This window comes from Periplaneta americana, chromosome 3, assembly GCF_040183065.1.
Source record: "Periplaneta americana isolate PAMFEO1 chromosome 3, P.americana_PAMFEO1_priV1, whole genome shotgun sequence".
In the NCBI taxonomy this organism is placed as follows: domain Eukaryota; kingdom Metazoa; phylum Arthropoda; class Insecta; order Blattodea; family Blattidae; genus Periplaneta; species Periplaneta americana.
The window spans coordinates 1,282,622-1,305,475 of NC_091119.1; the positions used below are offsets into that span (position 1 = coordinate 1,282,622).

At 35.6% G+C, this 22,854-nt stretch overlaps 1 protein-coding gene across 6 annotated transcripts in view; it reads left to right on the forward strand.

Annotated features, from left to right (window-relative positions):
* LOC138695751 (allatostatin-A receptor-like) overlaps positions 1-22,854 on the forward strand; it is an 865,724-nt gene that overhangs the window by 25,823 nt on the left and 817,047 nt on the right. The window lies entirely within an intron of this gene.

Sequence of the window (22,854 nt, forward strand, 5' to 3'; positions counted from 1 at the left end):
CTTTTTTTTTAATTTGGAATCACAGCCCGGTCGATTCGTCAAGTTGAATCGCAAAAGAAGGACTGACATGAACTTTTTCCAAAATTTCATTTTCGACTATTTTGCCATGTCTTTAATCGGGCGGTTGATCGTATTGTCAGACAGTGGTACCATATTGACTTTGTGAAAGATTCTCCAAGCAGGCACTGCACTGCATCATTCATACATGGCCGCACTAAATCTTCAGCTATTGAATGAGGTTCTGCAGTTTTAGCAATTCTGTAGCTAACGCGATAAGACGCTTCAAGAGCATTCTCAATGTCATTGTTTGCAGCGGATACAAAAGTAGTTAAATCATTTTTCCACTCCTTAGCTTTTCGTGTAAAAAAATCGGCAGTTTCTAAATGGCGTTTAAGTAGAGAAGGTTTCAGACTACTATTAGCAAGAATGTCGCCACAAACAACACACTGTGGACTTGGACATCCTTGTCACCCATGCAATCCAAACCTAATGTAATTATCATGTACTTTCTATTCTTTACACACAGTTCATTTTTGTCGGATTGGCACACATCACTAGAAGCTGGTCCTTACCTGTTGACACAACACTGACTTACGATTTTGTTAAACCCTGCTTCCCTTTCAAACTTCCACTTTTCAACCAGTTATTCATTTTAATGTGAACGGAAACGATTCTGATACACAACTGACTACTTACTGCATTTTCCACAAGGAAAGAAGAAGTAGGCTATTGTTGAAAATACAAAATTAAATATAAGTTCGTTGAAATTCCACATTAACATCTAAAATCAAAGGCCTGACCGCCATGTAACCGTTCCTTAGTCGGGTCGCGGTACTGTTGTCAGTGTTGTCAGAACACAAAGAAGCTGGCAGACTAAATTTCCATTGTGGCGAAATCAAATGCATTCCTAACGTTGTTATATTTTTTTTTACATAACTGTAAATCAGGTATTCGCGATAAATATTAATTTATTGTGGAAATAACGTGATAAATTCCCTATGTTACACATAATATGTAACAAGGGGCATTATAGGTTTAATTAAATTTAAAAATAATGCCACAGAAATGAAGGAAACAATAATAGGCCTAACCTCGAAACCCGCCATTACGGAAAAGTTTTGGCGAATCCCCTTTGTTGGGTGCGTGCCGTATTGACTGAAGTTGAGCAGCTTTATATAACTCTCTGTCTTCCACTCTGCATGCCGCGACTCTATTAGCAAAACAAGAGAACAGCGACAATGTTATTATTTATGTTTTTCCATTTTTATTATGAGAAATTAATTCTTATTATTCCTTCTGTATCTGTCATTCCAAGTTAAAAATAATTACATTTAAAATAACTTAAACTGTTATGTGATAACATATTTCTGGGAGCTTTTCAGAAACGGGAACTGGGAAAAAGTGGTGTATAAATAAACAAATAATAAAGGAAAAACGTGAAATATTGCCATGGTTTTTAATATCGTTGGTCTATTTACGAAAATCGGAATTCGAAAGTGAAATAAAAATATAGGTCCTATTCGTTGTTTATAATGAGAGCTAAGCATGTTCATTTAGGCTACTTCAATGGTTTACCTCCGCGTAAATGCGATTTCTTCCCACAATAGAGCGATAATCCTCTCTGACCTGCTAATTGCACACATTACACAAAATTTTCAATCGAAAGTAGCCGTCAATGCTGATGCAATACAAAAATTCACGAAGAAAATAAACTAAAGAGTCTTGAATGGATTACCATACGACGGCAACCCACATCTTGTTCGCGAATTTTTTTATTTTTATTTTATTGGGTTATTTTACGACGCTGTATCAACATCTAGGTTATTTAGCGTCTGACTGAAATGAAGGTGATAATGCCGGTGAAATGAGTCCGGGGTCCAGCACCGAAAGTTACCCAGCATTTGCTCGTATTGGGTTGAGGGGAAACCCCCGGAAAAAACCTCAACCAGGTAACTTGCCCCGACCGGGATTCGAACCCGTTGTTTGCGAAGTATCACTCCAGCCAACACCGGGACTCGAACCCAGTTCACCGCAATCTAGCACAGAGCAAAGCAGAATTTAAAGCGTGACTCCTTTATTTTGAAATGTCTAGCCCATTACTTTCCCTCGCTAAACTAGAGTTCACTGACCAAAAATAATTTAGTCGCCATGGCAACAGATTAGAAAAAGCAGCCACCTGTATATGCAAATGACAAAACACTCCCCAGCTGCGAACCGTGCGGTAGGTTTGGCGATGTGTGCACAGCTGGTCGCCCAATTAATCCTAATAAAAGTGAACAAGGTGAGAGTTCGACTGGTTAACACTCACGGAATTAATGCTTGTTGCTATAACGACGCTTTATCTAGTATCGGCATTAATAGAAAGATGATTACGAGCATACGTCAAAAGATTACCCGATTTTAGCCTTACACTGTGAGAAGACAACACAATAAACCCAGACAGGTAACCAGCCCAAGTGGAAATCGAATACACGATTCCGAAGGAATTGTTAGGTTGATAATAATAATAATAATAATGATTTATTTGATGATGTTTCTCTACTCCTAGCTACTGGATGAATTTTGTACTTCATATCCACGACTCCTTCTATCCGAGCATGAAGCACATGAAGTATAATACTAACAAAATAAATAAAAAGAAACACTATGGCATTTGAGTTCACATCAAAGTCAACGTTTTCTTCTGGTTTTATTCACTCGGATATTATAACAGCGGTCGGCAAATGTAGTACATTTAGAACTTGTAGAACGCGATTGCTCATCCTTCACCTGTAACTGCAGGTTTTGTTGGCATGCTTCAGTATATTACTCGGAAAGGAGAACTTCCGACTTGGCCTTGAAGTCATGGCTCTGCAGTCCACCAGGTGTCTGTTTATTTTGCGATACAATGACGTCACAGGGTGTTGTTGCACATATCTTCCACGTTGAAGTTCGCTCACAAGCGTCACTTAAAAATAATGTGATTTATCCCGAGTAGCAAGTGACGTTTGCGTCAAACGGTAACAAATCCAGTCTTCATTGCAAGGTCTTGGAAAACAGTACAGCACTTCGGCCGATCACAAAGTCCCTGAGACCCTCGTGACCTACTGTATGCATTCCAGAGCCTTTTAAAGGAGGGGAAGTCAGCGCTCTCATTCACACGGACTTCTAACTGCAGTTATGTTTATTAACGACACTACATCAACTGCAAGGTATCTAGCGTTGTTGCAACTGGATACATTATTTATTTATTTGTTTATTTATTTATTTAACCTGGTACAGATAAGGCCATTAGGCCTTCTCTTCCCCTCTACCAGGGGATTACAACTACAATATTAAGAATACAATTACAATTAATATTAAATTTACAAATACAATAAAAATCGAAGTACTAAAAGATTAACTGATCAATAAAAGCTAGACAGTTTATTGTAAAAGTTAAGAAGAGAGAAACATTTCTTTTATTGATTAAGTAAAAATTAAACCTACTCTACGCAGTAAGAAAATGCTTAATAAGTTTGCTTTCGAACGCTACTAAATTCCGACAGTCTCTGATGTCACTGGGTAGGGTATTCCACAAGCGCGAGAGCGAGATTGTGTATGATGATGAATACGATGATGTCTTATGTGTTGGTATGGCTAGTATGCGGTACTTTGGAGAAATGAGATCACTGGATCGCCAAGTGATCATGATATTCGCCTTACATCTGGAAAAATCTCGGAAAATCCCCAAACCGATAATTAATCAAAGAGGTATTGGACTATCGCGCAGTCTTGGATCATGCGCCACTTCGCTACTCAGCTCTTACCTGGGCTGAAACCATTCTATTACTAGTTACGTTAATTATAACTTTGGTTACAGAATTGCTTGGCTCATGGGACGGACCCACCCACGTAGCTGCAGTGAGCGTCTTATACACTGCAAAGCTAATTAACCGTATCAAAATTATGAGATTTGATCCGTCCTGCCCTCCGAAGTAACTCTAATGGCTAACCAAAAATGTTTCTATCCAATCTATAAGAAAAAAGTTGGTAAATACAGTGATCATATAGTCTCGTAGAAAACCGTTAATAAATAGACTGATGAGATGGGTTTCTAGTCCAGTTCACAAGAATAAAACCTCGTAACGACCTCAGCAGATATATTCCGGAGTTAGTCATGGAGATTAATCTTAGCTAACAAATACTTTCCCGTTTCAGACTTTGAGATTAACCCTCCATAATGAATGCAATAGAAAGTTTCTTAGTCCATCCTGGTGGGCAACAGTGAAATTCATTCATCAGTGCTGGAGAGTAGCCCATGGCAATGAACCTAACATTCACGGTCCTTCTATTGACTAATTTCACAGAGATGTTCTGATCCTTGCCGACAATTACGTTCCACTTCTAGTCCTAAACACTTGGAGCCATATTCATAGACATTCTTAGCGCGGGCTTCCGGTGGATGATCAGCGAACTAACGTTTTTCGTATTCATAAACCAGTGTTAGCGATATGATATGATATGATATGATATGATATGATATGATATGATATGATATGATATGATATGATATGATACATTTATTTTTATTTTATTTTATTTTTATTTTAAATCCACCACCAACAGAAGCAGACTCCCAATTACAGGTGGCTTACACAGATATATACACAAAATGTATAATAAGAAAAAAAAAACAAACAACACAAACGAAAGAAAGAAAATACATAATGGTAATAGATGCTAGAATATAATATTGTAGTTAATATAGTGCCAAATGTCAATATAATGATGCAAAATTATTTAAAAACTAGAGTAAAACATTATAATACACTTCTTCATAATTTAAATATCTAATGAAATACAATTCTTTTTAATATTGTATGATATTTTTCAACTGTTAAACTGAAATCCAATTGAGAATCACAGTTTAAAGACAGAGAGTTGTATTACACATAACAATGGAGAGTTCTTGAAGAAAACAGTTCTAGGAAGGGGAATAACAAAAGGTTGCCTATGACGTAATTCTGTTCTTTTTACATTGAACTGAAGGAATTTAAGAAAATCACAGTTATGCAATATACCGTTAACAGTCTTATAGAGTAAAATTTGACTATTCATTAATCGTCGAGATTTTAAAGTTTTATAATTAAATTCAAAAAGTTAACTGATTATATGAAATTTGCTTGTCATAAGACGACACGTCATGTTTTTTTTAATATAAATAACGTAAAAATCTTTTCTGTATCCTTTCTATTTGCATCTGATGGGACTGGAACTGAGGTGACCATATTACAGATGCATACTCTAGCTTACTTCTAACTAGAGTTTTATATAGAGTATCAATAGTATTTATATTTTTTAATTCTTTTGTATTTCTGATTATAAATCCTAATTTTTTATATGCATCAATTACCACGTGATTTAAGTGCATTTTAAAACATAAGTTGTGTGTAAAATAAATACCCAAATCCTTAAATGATTCTACTCTAGGTAACTTCACACCATTAATTTCATACGAATTTTGAGCAACTGCCTTATTTTTAGAATATGTCACTTAGCAACATTTATTAAGATTTAACAGAAGAAAATTATCCATACTCCATCTATATAGTCTGTCCAAATCATGCTGTATGATATGATATGAATACTGTACAAGTAACCAGTCGATAGCCGGGGCTAGTTTAGCACGCTCATAGTGCGGGCTAGCGAAATGTGTATGAATAGCACCCTAGCTATTTGCTATGTAAGAACCCAACAAGTACTGTGTGTTCCTAGTGCGGTCCTGGAGACCAGATCTTTATAACAGGGCGAAAACTTAGATTCCTGTTGCAGTCGTACAGAAATATTTTTGTAATGGACTTAACACATTTGATCCCCTTCACTAACACGTCTTGTTTTAAAGGATTCCTTGTCTCAGTGTCTATAACAAGTCATGAAACTTGCTCATATGCGCGCTGTCACCAGTTTATGACAACGTAACACAAAGAGAAGAACAGAATATATACAAGTTCGTACGTGAGGGAGGTTATATCTGTATTCTACTGTCTGGAACTAAACCGAGAGCCAGAAATATTACAGTGAGAACCGTATGTGTAGTCTACATGATTTACGACTAGTTGTTATATTTTTTCACAGAGCGTGGAGAGACCAACTTCTCAAACTAACTTCCGTGTTTACAACTCACTCTAAACAACTACTCGGTACCTGTACAAAGAGTAAGATCACTACCAAATGACACTCTCCTCAGAAGACTAAAATTGAAGCACAACGGAATTGGTCAAAAGTCATCAATCTTTTATTCTGCAGTACAATTTTTTTTCGTATTCATGATTTGTTTCTCTTCTGAAGTTTCGAAGACCCTGCCTCATTTATTTTCTGAGATGGACTTCATAAAAGTATGAAACAATAAGTTACATGTAATTTTTATTGCATCTTATAAATTCGTGTTTTGCAAAATATAATATTCTGACCTTCTACTGGGTGGACCAAAAAACGGGCGATTTTAAATACTTGATATTTATTACTGATGTGTCTTAGCAAGTGTTACTTACAATTAAGCATACCATTTGCTTTTTTGTAATTTTTTTATTTTAGTAAGGTTATTTTACGACGCTTTATCAACAGCTTAGGTTATTTAGCGTCTGAATGAGATGAAGGTGATAATGCCGGTGAAATGAGTCCGCGGTCCAACACCGAAAGTTACCCAGCATTTGCTCATATTGGGTTGAGGGAAAACCCCGGAGAAAACCTCAACCAGGTAACTTGCCCCGACCGGGAATCGAACCCGGGCCACCTGGTTTCGCGGCTAGACGCGCTAACCGTTACTCCACAGGTGTGGACTTTATTGCATAAAAAAAAATTCTCAAGTTTTGAATACCACATTCTAAGAGGCCTCCATCTAGTTCTACACATTCTTCCATTATCGATGCAAAGAGCCTATGACAAGGCGCGACATTTGAACAGGGATTCCAGACACTGCAAGACGAATTCTTTCTTTCAGTTGTTCGATGTCTGATGGTGGGGGATGCCTGAAGACTTGCTTTTTCAAATATCCTCACAAGAATAAATTGCAACTTGTTAGGTCTGGTGACCTTGCCCGTATGTTAAAATGATGTGATTCGGGAACAAGTAGACTATCTGATTAGCTGGTCGCTGGATCCACGTGTCACTGTTGAGTTATCAAGAAGTTATCGATCATTGCAGGATAACGCTGTGCTGCACCGGTAATACGCGGTTTACACGCAGTCCCTTAGACAGCGTCTTATCGGGGTTTTACCCTATTAACCCATAAAATTAGAACCACTGGGGGTAGAAATGTGATGATCTAAATGAGGGGTTGGAAAGCAATGGTGGATCATTAATGTTTAGGTGAGGGGTTTGGACTTTTTCCATTGCTGGTTGTCACAATCAAAAAATTAAGACAACGTTTCGAAGGGTGGTTCTCCCTTCGTCTTCAGGTGGAAGGAAGGAGAGAAGAGAAATAAACTATTGTTGGGATCGTTACGTACAGCTATTCTGTATGACGTAACGATCCCAACAATAGGTTTTTTCTCTTCTCTCCTTCCTTCCACCTGAAGACGAAGGGAGAACCACCCTTCGAAACGTTGTGTCTTAATTTTTTGATTGTGACAACCAGCAATGGAAAAAGTCCAAACCCCTCACCTAAACATTAGAAATGTGATTTTTGTTTCTATGTGTTCAGGGCCCCTACAGCATACCAATTTTCCGAGCGCACTTGTTATTTGATCTTGATATTTCTAAGCGCTCAGTCTGCGCGCCATTATGTTGCTATCGCCGATAAGCGGACAAAGGAGGAGGTTTGAGCGCGACTGGAAGTCTCTACCTTCTTTACCGGTAGTTGAACTCTGGACTTCTTAGTGGAAAAGCAGACATGGAGCGCGCTAATAAGAATCAATTTTCTTTGTCCTTGTTTCTGTTGATTATGCTAATTATGGTGGTGTTGATGGTGGCAGTAGTGGTGTAGGTGGTAAGAACTGAGGTGGTCAAAGTACTCATAAGCGCCCCCTATCGAGTCGAAGGAGGAGGAGCCGCTTGGTCAGGTGCTGCTCTGTCCTGGAAATGTAATTGCTGGCGGTTCGCCAGGCTCCAGGAATAATACCCAGTGTTTACGTACCATTCCATGGCTATGTCTATGCAATCATATAAACTAAGACAAAGAACGCTTACTTTACAGTGTTTTGATTTGCTTAACATTATGTTGTGATGGAAGGAATAAGAAGAAAACTGTTGAAAAGCCATCATCATTATCGAACGTTAAGTGTCAGATATTTGATCTGTTCTTTCTCATTAAACTTGATCTTTTCATATCTTCTTTGGTCTTCCAATTGAGAGGTTCGGTAAAAGAAGCAGATACCTTCATTTTGGAACATTCTGAGATAATTAAAAAAAAAACAGTTTTAAAAATTCATGCTCTTTCCTAGCAATTCATAACTTTCATATAGCTTGTAGTAAGACATTTTGAAGTACTTTAGGCCTACTTAGAATATAAAAATTTATTACAATTTCTGCGTCAAATATCACATGGAGATACCCGATTGTTCCACCAAAGCTGTGTAGTCTACACTGACTTCAATATTTGTTCCATTACATGTTTATTAAGTGAATTGGTACAACAATTCACATTTAAAAGTCCTATACATTGCTTTTTAGTAAAGAATTTTGTTCATATTCTGCTTTGTAGGCAGTTTTGAAGACTCAACGCCATATTTCATCACTAAGGAGCGGATTTCTACGTAATTAAATACTATTTTTGTGTGTGATAAAACACAATTAACAAAGTTAAAAATTCCGAACATGAAGTTTCAAGTTTAAAACCCGAATTTTATTTCACATAAAAACACATATTTTCACAAAAAAAAATTATGTAAATACATATTTTCAGGAAATCTGTTATAAACACAAATCTTGGAGTTTTTTTACATAAATAATTTTTTAACGAACTTTTAAACATTTTAAAACTAAATCAATTACATCACTCAGAAGTACATTATCTTTTTAAGAATCCTTGGTTGCTTCGTGTTTCTAAGCGCTGTGTGGTGTATCCGTGATCCATTTTTGTAATAGTATCGCCTCACGTTCTGAGAACTGCTAGGCAGCATATCAATGTTATTATTAGAGAATAAATTAACATGGACAAGGAGGAGAGATCTTGCAACACATAATTAGGAATGTTTATTGTTGCTGCAGATGATTTCATTCCACACTTTGTTTGTGAAAGAGAACAGATAAGAGCTCGGGTATGAACATTATTTAATTTAAACAAATCTCTCGCCTCTCGCTCATGTCCATCAAGTAAGGCAATACGTCTTGTTGTGATTCCCTGTTATCGGGCTTCATCAAGATATACTGAAAGATGGTTGTTTAAAAAACGATTTGGCTTTCCTATTAGCAAATCTAAGCTTTTTGTGTGACACCATAAAAAACTCGAAACATCCAAAAACCTGTTGTCTGAAACAGGGAGGTGCGTGCCGTGGAAATTAAACTAGACTCGCTACAGGTTCAGAAGTACAAGTACTAAGGGACAAATTCCAGAATATGTTTGGGAAAAACAGTGGATATAAAAAAATGTGTAAAGTTGCTCAAGTATTGGAGGATGTGCCTGTAGGTGGAATTGACGGTGTTTGTGTTTGTGTTTGTGTTTGTGACATTCCTCTATTTAAATATGCACGTCTGACGTCCTGTGATGTGGAAAGATCGTTTTCACAGTATAAGTCGTTGTTCAGAGATAATCGGCATGCATTTGTGATGGAGAATTTGGAGATGATCTTTGTTGTTCACTGCAATTCTCGGCCAACTACTAGCACTCAAGTGTGGTTGGTGTGTACCTAGTAACATTTCTTTTTCCAAGCTAACTAAGGTATTTTTGTCATATTTAAAACAAATATATTTTTTTTGTTTTTAGCAAATATTTTCGTACTTTTTAGCACATAAAAAATAAATACATTTAAATTTTTTAACACATAAAAATCCGCTCCCTAGCAATCACCCTTCTGAATCACAAGTTACATCTGCTCGTGGATTCATATTTTCCTACTAGTTTGTTGTAAATGGCATGCACGGAGCTGCCTTATTTAATTTGTCCTTATTTCTCTTTTTATCATGAACTGTTAACGCTCGAGGATTAAATAAAATAACAAAAAATTACGAACATTTCAACATCTGCCTTAGAAATATTTTGTGTTGCATAGAATAGCCAGACAACACAGGCTGAAGAAACGTCAAGATTAGAGCATTCAGTACAGTTCAGTTAATTTCGTGGCATTGTAGTAGGGGGAGACTGTTGTACCTCTAAACACTTTTATTTTTTTTAATTTTGAGAAATGAAATTTTTTAAAATAAAAAATGCTTGAAATAATTATTGAAGATTCCTTTATAACTTCCTGTGTGTATTTTCCTCTTTTACAGATCTATTAAGGATTGAAAAAATAAAATGAAGGGATATGTAATGTGTTCAAAGGTACAACAGGTTCATGTACCTTGCAACATACTCTCTTTTAAGTTGGAACACATGGAATATAAGTGGGAATATAAGCTGTAAAAGCTGACAATCATATTTAAAATGTATTTGCCATCATAAACCAGAGCAGGCTTCTCTGATCGAGATTTTATTTCCTGGAGGAGCAATATCTGCTTCAACAGCTTTCTTCAAGGCATCCGGATCAATTGGGGACCTCTTAACTCCAGACTTACTTCGTGACATGATCTTAAAATTAAAAAAAAACAACAAAAACAAAAAACTGATAGTATTTTGTACCTTGGAACATGTTGCATGGTACATGTTTTGTGTTAAAAGGTACAAGAGGGTGCACTTTTAAACAAATATGGCTCCCAGAACTAGAGATTCAAATAAATCGTGGAAATTAAAATATGTTATTACTCACCAGATGGTAGGGAACACACTGTACTTGAAAGATATTAACAAATGCAATCTGGTTTTGTGTTAAAAAACATATATCAATGAACGAAATGTTTACTTTTGGTACTAAAAAACTTCTTTTGACTACAGAACTCACACTTCGCAGTAAATCAAACTAAAACTACGACCAGAGCTACTTAGCGGCTTTCTCTACAATCCACTTCAATTTGAGTTTTCTAGATAGCAGTAAGAATTAAAAAACAAAAAATCTTCAAAGGTACAACAGTCTCCCCTACGCATTAGAACTACGAATATTTGTGAAACGCATATAACGAAGAAATCGTTCAGACTCTGTGTCGTGCTTTATTTCCAGCAGTCAAAAGATCTCCCTTTTTCTTGCATTGATATTGCGATCGATCCTGATGGCTGACAAGCGACCTAATTGCTCTGCCCGCCGTTACAATCCACTCTGAATCTTCCCTTATGTTTACTGATTGATTGGATTAATTGATTACAGTTTCAGCACTAATTATAAGGTAAGCCAATAAATTACATCTCTAATGTAGTGTATAATGCCGGAAGCTGACTCGCTACTGTTACCTCTCCACGTCATTTTTCGAAGAGTCGTACTAAACCCTTTCCAGTCGCACACCCGCTATTATTCTGCACGATTACATTTTACTGATATTAGCCTACTATTCATTTCTCACAAACGAAAAGTAATGTGATTCTGAATAATCTCGGTTTATAGATTTTCACGAACATACACAGTTCAGCATTCTTTATACCGAGTACGTCATTTTCGGCCACATCAATCCTCCTCAAGGGCCTGTAGCTCCCTGCCTCCTTACAAACACAGTAATTACATAATAAATATTTTATTAAATAAATTTTTGCGATACAAACGTTAAAAATTACATTTTATTTTGTCAGCATGAATATTTATGAAAAGAATTAGAAGGTCGAGTTCAACACAATTCTTTACACAACTGACCGTCCGTGCTGGTATAAAGACAATACACCCGACTCTCCACTGCTGCATTCCCTCATCGTAATACGGAACTTGATCACATTAATAGCAGACGGTAGTATAGCTCAGCGGTAGAGCATTATTTTGGAGATCAAAGAGATTCCTGTATAAATTCAGGAGCTTCCTAATTTTTTATATTCATTTAATTCTCAATTATTTCATTCAGTTATCAATAAAATAGTCCTTTAAATAATTTTGTGCGAGATCGTGCGTATTTGCTTGGTTTCCGCACAAAACCAATCCGCGGAAAGTCTAAAATTCCACATTCAGTATTCCCAACCTAACACACACAACAATTTCCCTCTTCTTACCGCTTAAGTGACATATTGATTTTACTGCTTTAGGCTTTTAACATATTATTTTTAGAGACGTTCAATATAGTAATAATTATAAATTGGAAACTTACCACTGCAATTTCACCTAAATTGCACTGTTAATTTTTGTTTTTAAATATTTGCAAAAATTAAGTAAACTCTACAACTCCACTAAAGTTACTGCATTCGTGATGCAAGTAACATTAAGGAAGCCATGAAAAAAATCAACAAGATTCCAGATGCCGATGTTATTACTGCAATATGTTATATAAATAATTTTGTTAAAATATTAAAATTAAAAATAAATCATTACATAACCTTACCGTTTGTTTTAAGTTCGCATTTATAGACTGGGGGAAAAAAGACAGACGTATATCACGGCCTGCTGGAATATAGTAAACACAACAAACATTTTATAGCAACAATTTGAAGATAGATATTTTTGTTTTTAAAAGTTGCCGTCATTGAAGAGAAACCAAGATGGAGATTTCATTGCAACTAATTAGAAATTCCTCTTTCAGGTATGTAATAAACGATCTTCGCACAAAATAATGTACGATACACGAGTGGTATGTTTTCTTTCAATTCTCGGAAATTAAAAAAGCTCAACTACGTTTCGCTTTTTCAAACTTTTCCTCGAACATGAAAACTACAACGTACCGCTCTTGTAACGCATATTACTATCATTTAATATTTATACGTTTATTAACCATAAATAGTCATTTTAGAAGTAGGCCTGGCGCTGTTTGAACCTCTTTATTGATCGGTTGCGATTGCTGCCGTTTGGCATTTGGTAGTAAACAATATTCACAATAGGGGGAAACAGTTGAAAGTCAGTGTTAAAAGTAATTTTGACACAGTATTGTATAATAGTCCATTTTAACACTGTTGTGTACGGTTAAAACATATACTTTTATAATATCTGTCTAAAAATAAAGTTTGAAGTATATTAAAGTTGATTTAGAGCAGTTAAAAATGTGATTGGCTGAAATTTGAAAGTAATATATCGATGGTGTTTAGGTAAAAGGGCTTAACCGTCATTGTAATTGTAACTTTTTATGTAATTAGTTAAAATTGAATTACAAAACGTATGATTTTTTACAATTATTATGTTTACATTCCCTCATATAAAGCAACTAATAATAATGTGTTAAAATTTAATAATAGCTGTTTCTGAAAAGAAATTCAATTGAGGGATAAGCCCTTTTACCTGAACACCATCGATATATTTAGATTTATAATTTTTCTGTGGAACCTTCGTATGAGTACGTAATTTGACCCACTTGTAATTAGTTATTATTGTGAAAATTAAATTTCAAAAGCAATTTATATATTTAAAATTAAATTTGTGTGCATTATGGATGAATGGATCAGACGAGGAGAGGGGGCCAGTCACACGCACACATAGGCCGTCCATGCCAATGCATTTTGTTCCCGTAGAAATGAACTCTGATACAGGCGAGAAATGATCTGCAGATTTTGCCTGGAGCCTCTATTTACAAACGTGGTGTGTTTACGTACCTTAACTCTCCGAGAAATGTTTTCGATCATTACTTCATTTCCGAAGAAAGCAATCATGAAAATTTAAACAGCCCTCAATCCATAGCCTCTGATTGCAAATCATTTCTAACATAACATTACGTACATGTGGACTGATATTACCCGATTGTATTCACCTGTGTTCATACTCTATTTACATATACATACAGTAATCCACCTGAAGATGATCTTAAAATAGATCGAAGATATTTGTGGAAACACTACGTATGATGAAATTCTTTATTTCATAATAAGTTGGTAAGTTGTAGAATAAAATATTACATAATAAATAAATATCCTTTAAAAATTCAGATATTAGGGAAGTCCCACATTATCACTGAACGTAAGTAATAGTAATATGCGTTACAAGAGCGGTATGTTGATGTTTTCATGTTAGAGGAAAAGATTGAAAAAGCGAAACGTAGTTGAGCTTTTTTAATTTCCGAGAATTGAAAGAAAACATACCACTCGTGTATCGTACATTATTTTGTGCGAAGATCGTTTATTACATACCTGAAAGAGGAATTTCTAATTAGTTGCAATGAAATCTCCATCTTGGTTTCTCTTCAATGACGGCAACTTTTAAAAACAAAAATATCTATCTTCAAATTGTTGCTATAAAATGTTTGTTGTGTTTACTATATTCCAGCAGGCCGTGATATACGTCTGTCTTTTTTCCCCCAGTTTATAAATGCGAACTTAAAACAAACGGTAAGGTTATGTAATGATTTATTTTTCATTTTAATATTTTAACAATATTATTTATATAACATATTGCAGTAATAACATCGCCATCTGAAATGTTGTTGATTTTTTCACGGCTTCCTTAATGTTACTTGCATCACGAATGCAATAACTTTAGTGGAGTAGTAGAGTTTACTGAATTTTTACAAATATTTAAAAACTATAATTAACAGTGCAATTTAGGTGAAATTGCAGTGGTAAGTTTCCAATTTATAATTATTACTATGTCTTTAAAAATAATATGTTAAAAGCCTAAAGCAGTAAAATGAATATGAAGCTTAAGCGGTAAGAATAGGGAAATTGTTGTGTGTGTTAGGTTGGGAATACTGAATGTGGTATTTCACACTTACCGCGTATTGGTTCTGTGCGGAAAGCAAGCAAATACGCACGATCTCGCACAAATATTATTTTATAGATTCCACTGGCAAATCGCATCTTGAAATTTGAGTTGACGGCAATTGTGGTGTCATAATTTCCAATAAAACCAATAAGAAGAGAAAAAATGGAATTAAAACAAACTAGAATAGAAAGAAAGGATGAAAAAGAGACAAACCTGTATGGAAGGGAGAACTAAAAATAATTTTAAAAATGTGTGGCTGTATCGGGCACACAGCCGTGGGTTTTATTTGGCACATATATCGACAGATCTAGACATTTTTCATTTGGCACCAAAATCAGGGCTAGGACATCGGAGTCGCGGAATATAGTAGGTCTATTGCGAGGAAATTTTCGCCACGGGCACCCATCAAGCTCATGCTCGCATCGTACTAATACCCGATCGAACGAAATTACATTTATTTCAATGGAGTTATTAGTTATGGATCACCATGCAGACGTCACATAGATTCCGTCCTGGTACTCGTAACATGTTATGTCGATCTGATTTACATCAAAACAGCAAGTAAATACATAACGATGTAAAGGAAGGAAACAAAACTAGATTTTACACCAGGCTCTGCACCAACTACGAGATTATCATGACTCGGTGGAATTGGTGATAGCAAGATGGTATTTGGGTGAAATGAGACTGAGGAACCGCTATAAGATTACCTGACATTCGTCTTATAGTTGAGGAAAACCCTTGGATAAACCTAACACGGTAAAAATAAGCTAGATTCGAATGCAACTCCGGATCACAAGTCTCATCTTGGAACAAAGCGCGTGAATGTAAGCTAGGAACACAGAAATCAACGAAAGAAAAAGAAAGCTTAAGAAAGAGAATTAATTCAGTCTGGTCTCTGTTGAGAGATTAATTTAATTAATTAATAATGTAAAGTAATAACGCAATAAGGATGTCATTTTTTTAAGTTACATTATCGCTTTCATTGGAAATTTATAAAGTAGGAAGAATATAGCATAAAAGTTTAGAAAGAACATCAATCCCCGACGAATTTTTGTGTAAAAGAACACATAGGCATGTCCGATGAATTGTTCTTTGAAATTTATATATAAATCGTAAGAACTTCTTTGTATGGGAAATGTAGGATGTTTCGACAAAAACTGCATCTTTGTGGGTTTGATTGGAAATGCTCGAATAAGGAAAGCAACTGGAGAAGAAAAAATGTAGCCTGGAGAACAATGTGAACACAGATTTCTAAGAACCACTCCGTGGAGGTTATTCCTGAACACTGGAGTCCCCTGATCATGTACAGTGCATACTCACAATCGGTTCCTATGGGAGACATGAGGTCTGTCCTTCTCAGAAGCATGTCTCTTGGTTTCATGAGCTACATTACTATTATTTTTGTACTGCTATGTAATCCTGTAAGAAGTCAAAGACGAACCACATCTTTCAGTATACATGTGTACCGGGTGGTTCAAAAACCTTTATCGTCTAAAGTATATACTCTATTTTTGAACAACTGGAAAGAGTTTTCAACGACATTCGTGTGACATCAAAGAGAGCGCGTAGTAAAGTAAGATAGAGTATTTCTGTAATATTAAGTTCACGTTTAGATTTTTGTCACAAATATTAAACATAATATTCAAGAAAGCGGAAGTAGTGAAGCGTGACCAAAGTATTCTTTTCTTTTTTTTTTTTTTTTTCCAAAAAGTTTTATGTCACATTTATGGTTTCACTAATTCCCTTTTCTATAACACTAAGATCTCTTACTTTAAGAATTTGTGGTATTCCAGATTATTAATTTCTAATCTGTTGAGATGTCAGGAACCACAGAAATTAAATAAAGTCTCAAAACACTTTCAGCACAAAGTCTGTTTCTGTATTTATTTTTTAAATAGGCATATGAAGAAAACTACTTTTCGCACAAATATGTGGATGAAAAGAGAAATAAAGCCGTTATGGCTTTATTCGCCAACACTGGGAACTCCTTTAAACTCAACCAAAAACCAATTAATCACAAAGATTTATAACTTTTCTGTAACTGAAAATCAGTGGAAATTTCAAGAAACTGCTCTCTTTAATCTACGCTTAATGTGGATTCTAAAATTGTTGACTCTTCGAAGGGATTTCGAATCCAATTGTTATTATTGGACATAGCAGGGAAATATTCTCTGAAGGTTTTTCCAAGTTCCTTCAAATGTTCTTTAACCATGTTCTTGACATTTTCGTCCAAAGAAAGATGATTTTCCACCAGGAAGTCGTGAAGGGTATCAAAGAACTCGGTTTGATAGCTATTGAAACACGCTTCCCAATTTTTTTTATGAATGATTCGATACGGTCTTGCACAATATAAACGTTTATATTTGACTTCTGGAGAGATAAGTTAAGGTTCTTGGGAAAATATTTCGAGTAAGAGGGATGAAGTTACAAGAGAATGGAGAAAGTTACACAACACAGAACTGCACGCATTGTATTCTTCACCTGACATAATTAGGAACATTAAATCCAGACGTTTGAGATGGGCAGGGCATGTAGTACGTATGGGTGAATCCAGAAATGCATGTAGAGTGTTAGTTGGGAGGCCGGAGGGAAAAAGACCTTTGGGGAGGCCGAGACGTAGATGAGAGGATAATATTAAAATGAATTTGAGGGAAGTGGAATATGATGATAGAGACGATTAACCTTGCTCAGGATAAGGACCGATGGCGGGCTTATGTGAGGGCAGCAATGAACCTTCGGGTTCCTAAAAAGCCATAAGAATCATCAGTAGTTATTATTTTAAGAACTTTATATTCTAAAAAAAAAGTAGCAGTCCTCGCAAGAAAAGGAAACTGAGCCCTTGCACTGTGCAACTTGTCCAAGAGTGCCGAGGGCAAAATGCGAAAGCCAAGACTTCAATTTGAAAACTCGCCCCTGAGTCCCTAGCTTTAGACAAAACACTGTCATAAATTCTCATAGTTTGAAATTTCTGATTCGGCATTAAAATTGCGCTGCTTAAAATGTATGACGTGGGAGAGAGATTGCAGCCTGAAAAAATAAAAGAGAAAGAGAGAGAGGGGGAGAGTGAGTGTGTGTGTGTGAGAGAGAGAGAGAGAGTCCTTCTGGTACCGCAAATTTATCGTCACTGCGCCTCCAAAATCCGCTATGTTTTTTTGCAGGAGAAAGGAAAAAGCACTGTCACTTAATTTCAATGATTTTCAGAGCTACTTTCGGTACCATTACAAGATAAATGACGAAATTTTACTGAAATTAGCTTTGAATATCAATGGAATTAAAAGTGACAATGCTTTTTTCTTTCTCCTTCAAAATAATAATAATAAAACACAGCGGGCTTTGAAGGCTCAGCGACGATATCACAAAATTCCAGTGAACACAATTTTGTTGACAGAACAGAAAATGACGGTTTTATTTAGAGGGATTTGGTATAGTTTCGCTAAGCGATTATTCCCGTTAAGTGTAGAGAATGCAAAGAGATATCTAAACATCTTATACATGAGTACAGCCGGAAGTGATTTGCGCCTACTTCTCCACCTCAACTATTGTAATCGTTTACTGCATAACAGCAAAATATTGAAACAATTTCAGATAACGTTCGAACACCAAATTTAAAAATCGCCATCTACAAAAACCAAACGCATCATCATATAAAAATTCACTACTCTCGAGAACGTGTTCTAAATTCAAGGATTATGTAAAATATGGAATCTATATTTCATTTCGAATATTTTGCAAAAAGAAGTGACTAGAGTACAGGTACAGTACTTCGGAATAATCTTTGGAGATGTAAAAAATGTACTGGATTAGAAGGAGGATATTTTGAACCCCACCCTGTGACACAGATAGAATTGACTTGTACTCATTTTTAAATTGATTATAAAGATTTTTCCCACTAAACGGGTTTTAAAAACTAAAGTTACTACCGTAGAAACGGCGGCCGATTTTGCGCTAACTGTGCGAGCTGTATAACAGAAAATTTCGCTGAGCTTGACGTATGCGAGAGCCTTTAATGGAAGTACGGCGAAATCTTCGAGGATATGCCTACTGTATCTCTGTTGCTACGATGTAAAGAATTACAAGAAACAGGCTGAATTTTGTCAAGTCATCCACTCTCTGTCTGACACGGCGAATGAAAATAGAGATGGGAACGATATATCAGTTTTTACGAAATACCGATATTTTCGTTTCGATATAGCGATATATTGATATCGAAATTTTGATTCAATATATCGTATAGTATATCGGTTTTCTCATACATTTATCGATTTTTTATGTGGAATTATTATCATTATCAACAACAACAAAATCCACACTAGATAACTCCGATAGTTCCCGAGAGATGGCGCTACTGAAGGTCGACAGTTACATAATTGTGCAACCTCACGCAATACTTTGTTCTAATTGGCTGGACTGGAATTCGAATTCAAACTGTTTAATATGCAGCACCAAATTCAAAATGCAGCGTGTGCGAACGTGAGACAGACAGGAAGTTTATCTACTACTGTTTTAATATTGTTATTAATGTTCTCCAAGGCAGGAGCAACTCCTACCCTGAAAGGGAACCGTCTGACCTCAAAACGGGTATCGAAACTTTTATTTATATATTCTGAAATGGAAAGAGAAACAAGGATTTAATGTCGATGTGACATTTGTTTACGTCTATGATTTCTATGCACAACCTAGTGAATATAGACATTCCTATAATCATCATCATTGATATTCGGAATGTTGGAATGTAACAATAACTTGCAATGGGAACTTACTATAGAAGGATTGCATCAAATCAACTGTGAAGTTCGTTGAAACTTGTAACATTCTAAGTACGGTTTTCTTACATTTAAAAATAATTACAAGTTCTGTTTACTTACATTCAAAAATGATTGCGGTGTTAGGTAGAAAAGAGCATTATATTTGTGTCCTGGACTGAATCCTATATAACATTAGAATAATTGAATCGTGTTCCAATATCAAATATTCAACCATGTAGAGTTCACTTAACTCTTTCCCACTATATCATTTAAGCTCCCTTGCCTCCACCATAATTTTTATTTAGGTTAGAACCTACATCATATGATATTGAAAATGTATTGTTACAATTTTAAATTTATGCTTTTGACTGTTATGATGTTAATTTCAATGGTAAAAAGGAATATTTAAGTAATTTTATTGTAATACAGTAAATGCACGCCTGAAAATGCAATTTGCTTACGGAATAGCGATATATCGAAAATCATTCAATATATTGATATATTTTCTGCGATATAGGCCTATATCATTTATCGAAATTAGATTTGCAATATATTACAATATTAATATATCGGTATTTAATTTATTTCCTCCATCACTAAATGAAAAGCGTCAACAAAGCTACAGGTCAGTAATGTTAGGAGTCCTGACAGTTGAGCGTGATTGGAAAGCTCAAGATGTAAGTTATCGACTGACTCGCCTCTGGTACCATTTGCGGTTCATTCCTCTTGTTTCAAATCTAAGGGAGGATTCGATTCAGCCCTCCTCTCCAGAGATAATCAGATTCTAAATTTGAATTCCGTTACAAGATCTTGCAAAAATTGATTACATGTTGTGTGTAATAAATTGCTAGTTAATGAGACTTTAATATTTATTAATCCCTGCTGGAAAACTTAATTACGTATAATTTGCATATGATTCCAGGTCGACACGCAGTTTCGCTTATCAGCTAGTTACAATAATGTGCGGATATTGGATATCCAGATGTTTTCATTATAGCCTATGTAATTAACAGAACAAAGTTTGAAAAATCGGATTAGCTGTCTATAACTGAATTTAAAGCTAATTAAAAATAGCGGCAGGCATGCAGACGAACTCGGGCAGATCCTCGGGGATTTGCGGTGTAGGCTACAAACAAACTTAATCAATTTCAGTTCTTCTCTGTTGTATAGTTGTTCGCCTTTGAATCCATGCCTCCCGGGTTCATATCCGGTCGCGGTCGATGGATATTTAATGGTGATAAGAACCCATTACACGGCTTCCTTCAGAATAGAAGTAAGAAAGGTGGTTCTAGTCTTAGAGTTCGCTGTCTGTGAGACTGTATTGTTGAGAAATACAGATCTGAGTCGACCAGTGTTTCTGTTTGTCCAGGAACATGCGGTAACCAGTGTTGCCAAGTCAGCGGTTTTGTAGCTAAATCTGGCGTTTTCAGGACTATGGTCAGCTACAGAATTTTACCGTCAGCGGCTACCTATTTATTTGGCGTTTTTTTACGATTCCGGCAAAGGGACACGATATTTTTTAAGTTTTTTGTTTTTATATGTACTTGCGGACAACAATATCAGTTAATCATAAACCAGAGATTAATATGGTATTATCACAATTTTTCATTGTGCACATATAAAATATCAACATTTTATGATAACTCCATTTGGTATAACCATATCCACTTCCTGCCTCATCCATTATTGTACAAATAAGGTATGCCACATTCGTTTAAACTTTAATCTAATCATGTAGGCATTGTTTTTATAAATGAATTGATATGTTTAATCATAAAGAGTACATAATGAACTGAATTATTATTTTCATTTATGATAACTTATATTATGATTCGTTCATTCACAGTGTTCTGTCCATGGGCAGTCTTTCACTGCAAACCCAGCATTCTCTAGCCTCTCCTATTTTCTGCCTTCTTCTTTGTCTCCTCATATGATCCATATATCTTAATGTCTTATACTATATATTTTTTTAATTTATCATTCCGCATTGTAGTTTACGTAATATAGACATACTTAAAACCAGACTCACTGTTAGCAGGCACGTCTCCAGCTCAATGTGAAATCAGATTTCGAACCGGCTGGTGTGATTGTGAATGTGATTGTCCAGTATATTCTTCATCTACTTCATTCAATTTTGAAGAAAAATATGCCGCATAAAATTCCGTAGGTACAAAAGTTTAGACATATGTGAAAAAGCACGTGTTGAAAGATTGGGTGGAAGAAGTTGCCGGTGATAGTTCGAAAGCTCGATGTAAATGATGTAAGGATATTGAATGAAAAATACTAAGATTTAATTGTCCATACGATTTTGTATAGAACATGGAGTCTACAAAGTGATGCACACTTTCATAATTTAGTCTATATTTTTATCAGATTCTCCAGTTCTTAAAACTGCATAGTTTGTATTTCAAATTTGGAAGTGATGTGTTAAGAAAAATCTGGAGTTTTTCAAGTACAGTTTAGCGGTTTTTTCTAAGCTTGTGCAGCGGTAAATGGAATTCTGAGTTGGCAACACTGGCGGTAACTGTAGGCGTGTTCCACATTACATGAAGTAACAGCTCTAGCGAGTTGATCGGATTTTTCATTCCCTATGGAGACAGCGTGGCCGTACCCAGCTAGACAAATACTGCCGGATATTTATTGACATACACCCCGATTGCAACAGCGGTGGACTGATACTGCATCTGGCGCATATGCACTGCGTGCACCACTGCCCTGCTGGGCTTGGAGAAGTATAACAGCGTGTAATGTAACTCCGGACGCCTTCAGAATCTAGGACACTTCATGAAAAGAGTTTTATTTCCAAGATTTGCTTAAAATGTTCATGTATTTGATAAAGTATCTAGGACACTTCATGAAAAGAGTTTTATTTCCAAGATTTGCTTAAAATGTTCATGTATTTGATAAAGTATAGTCAATTTATTAAAACTTGTATCGAAAAAGCGGCCCAAGAGACTGTTGGAAAAAAAGAGAGAAAAATGAGAAGTAAAAAGGACGGAGGATTTGGTATAATTCAATTAGCATTTACACAGAAACAAACTGCATACAGGCAATGGTTTCAACAAAAGACAGATAAAGCCAAAGAAAAATATATTGAAAAATGAAATAAAGTAAAACCATTAACTAAAGAAACCCTTCAAGAGTCGCGGAATAAATTTATAAGTAAAGTAGAAAACGATAAACATGGTAGACAGAATTTTTTGTACGAGTATAATAAAAATTTTAATTAGCTAAGTCAGAAAAATGTAGGCTACAGCAAGAATCGACGTTATACATAAATAAATGCGGACGCAACATTATGG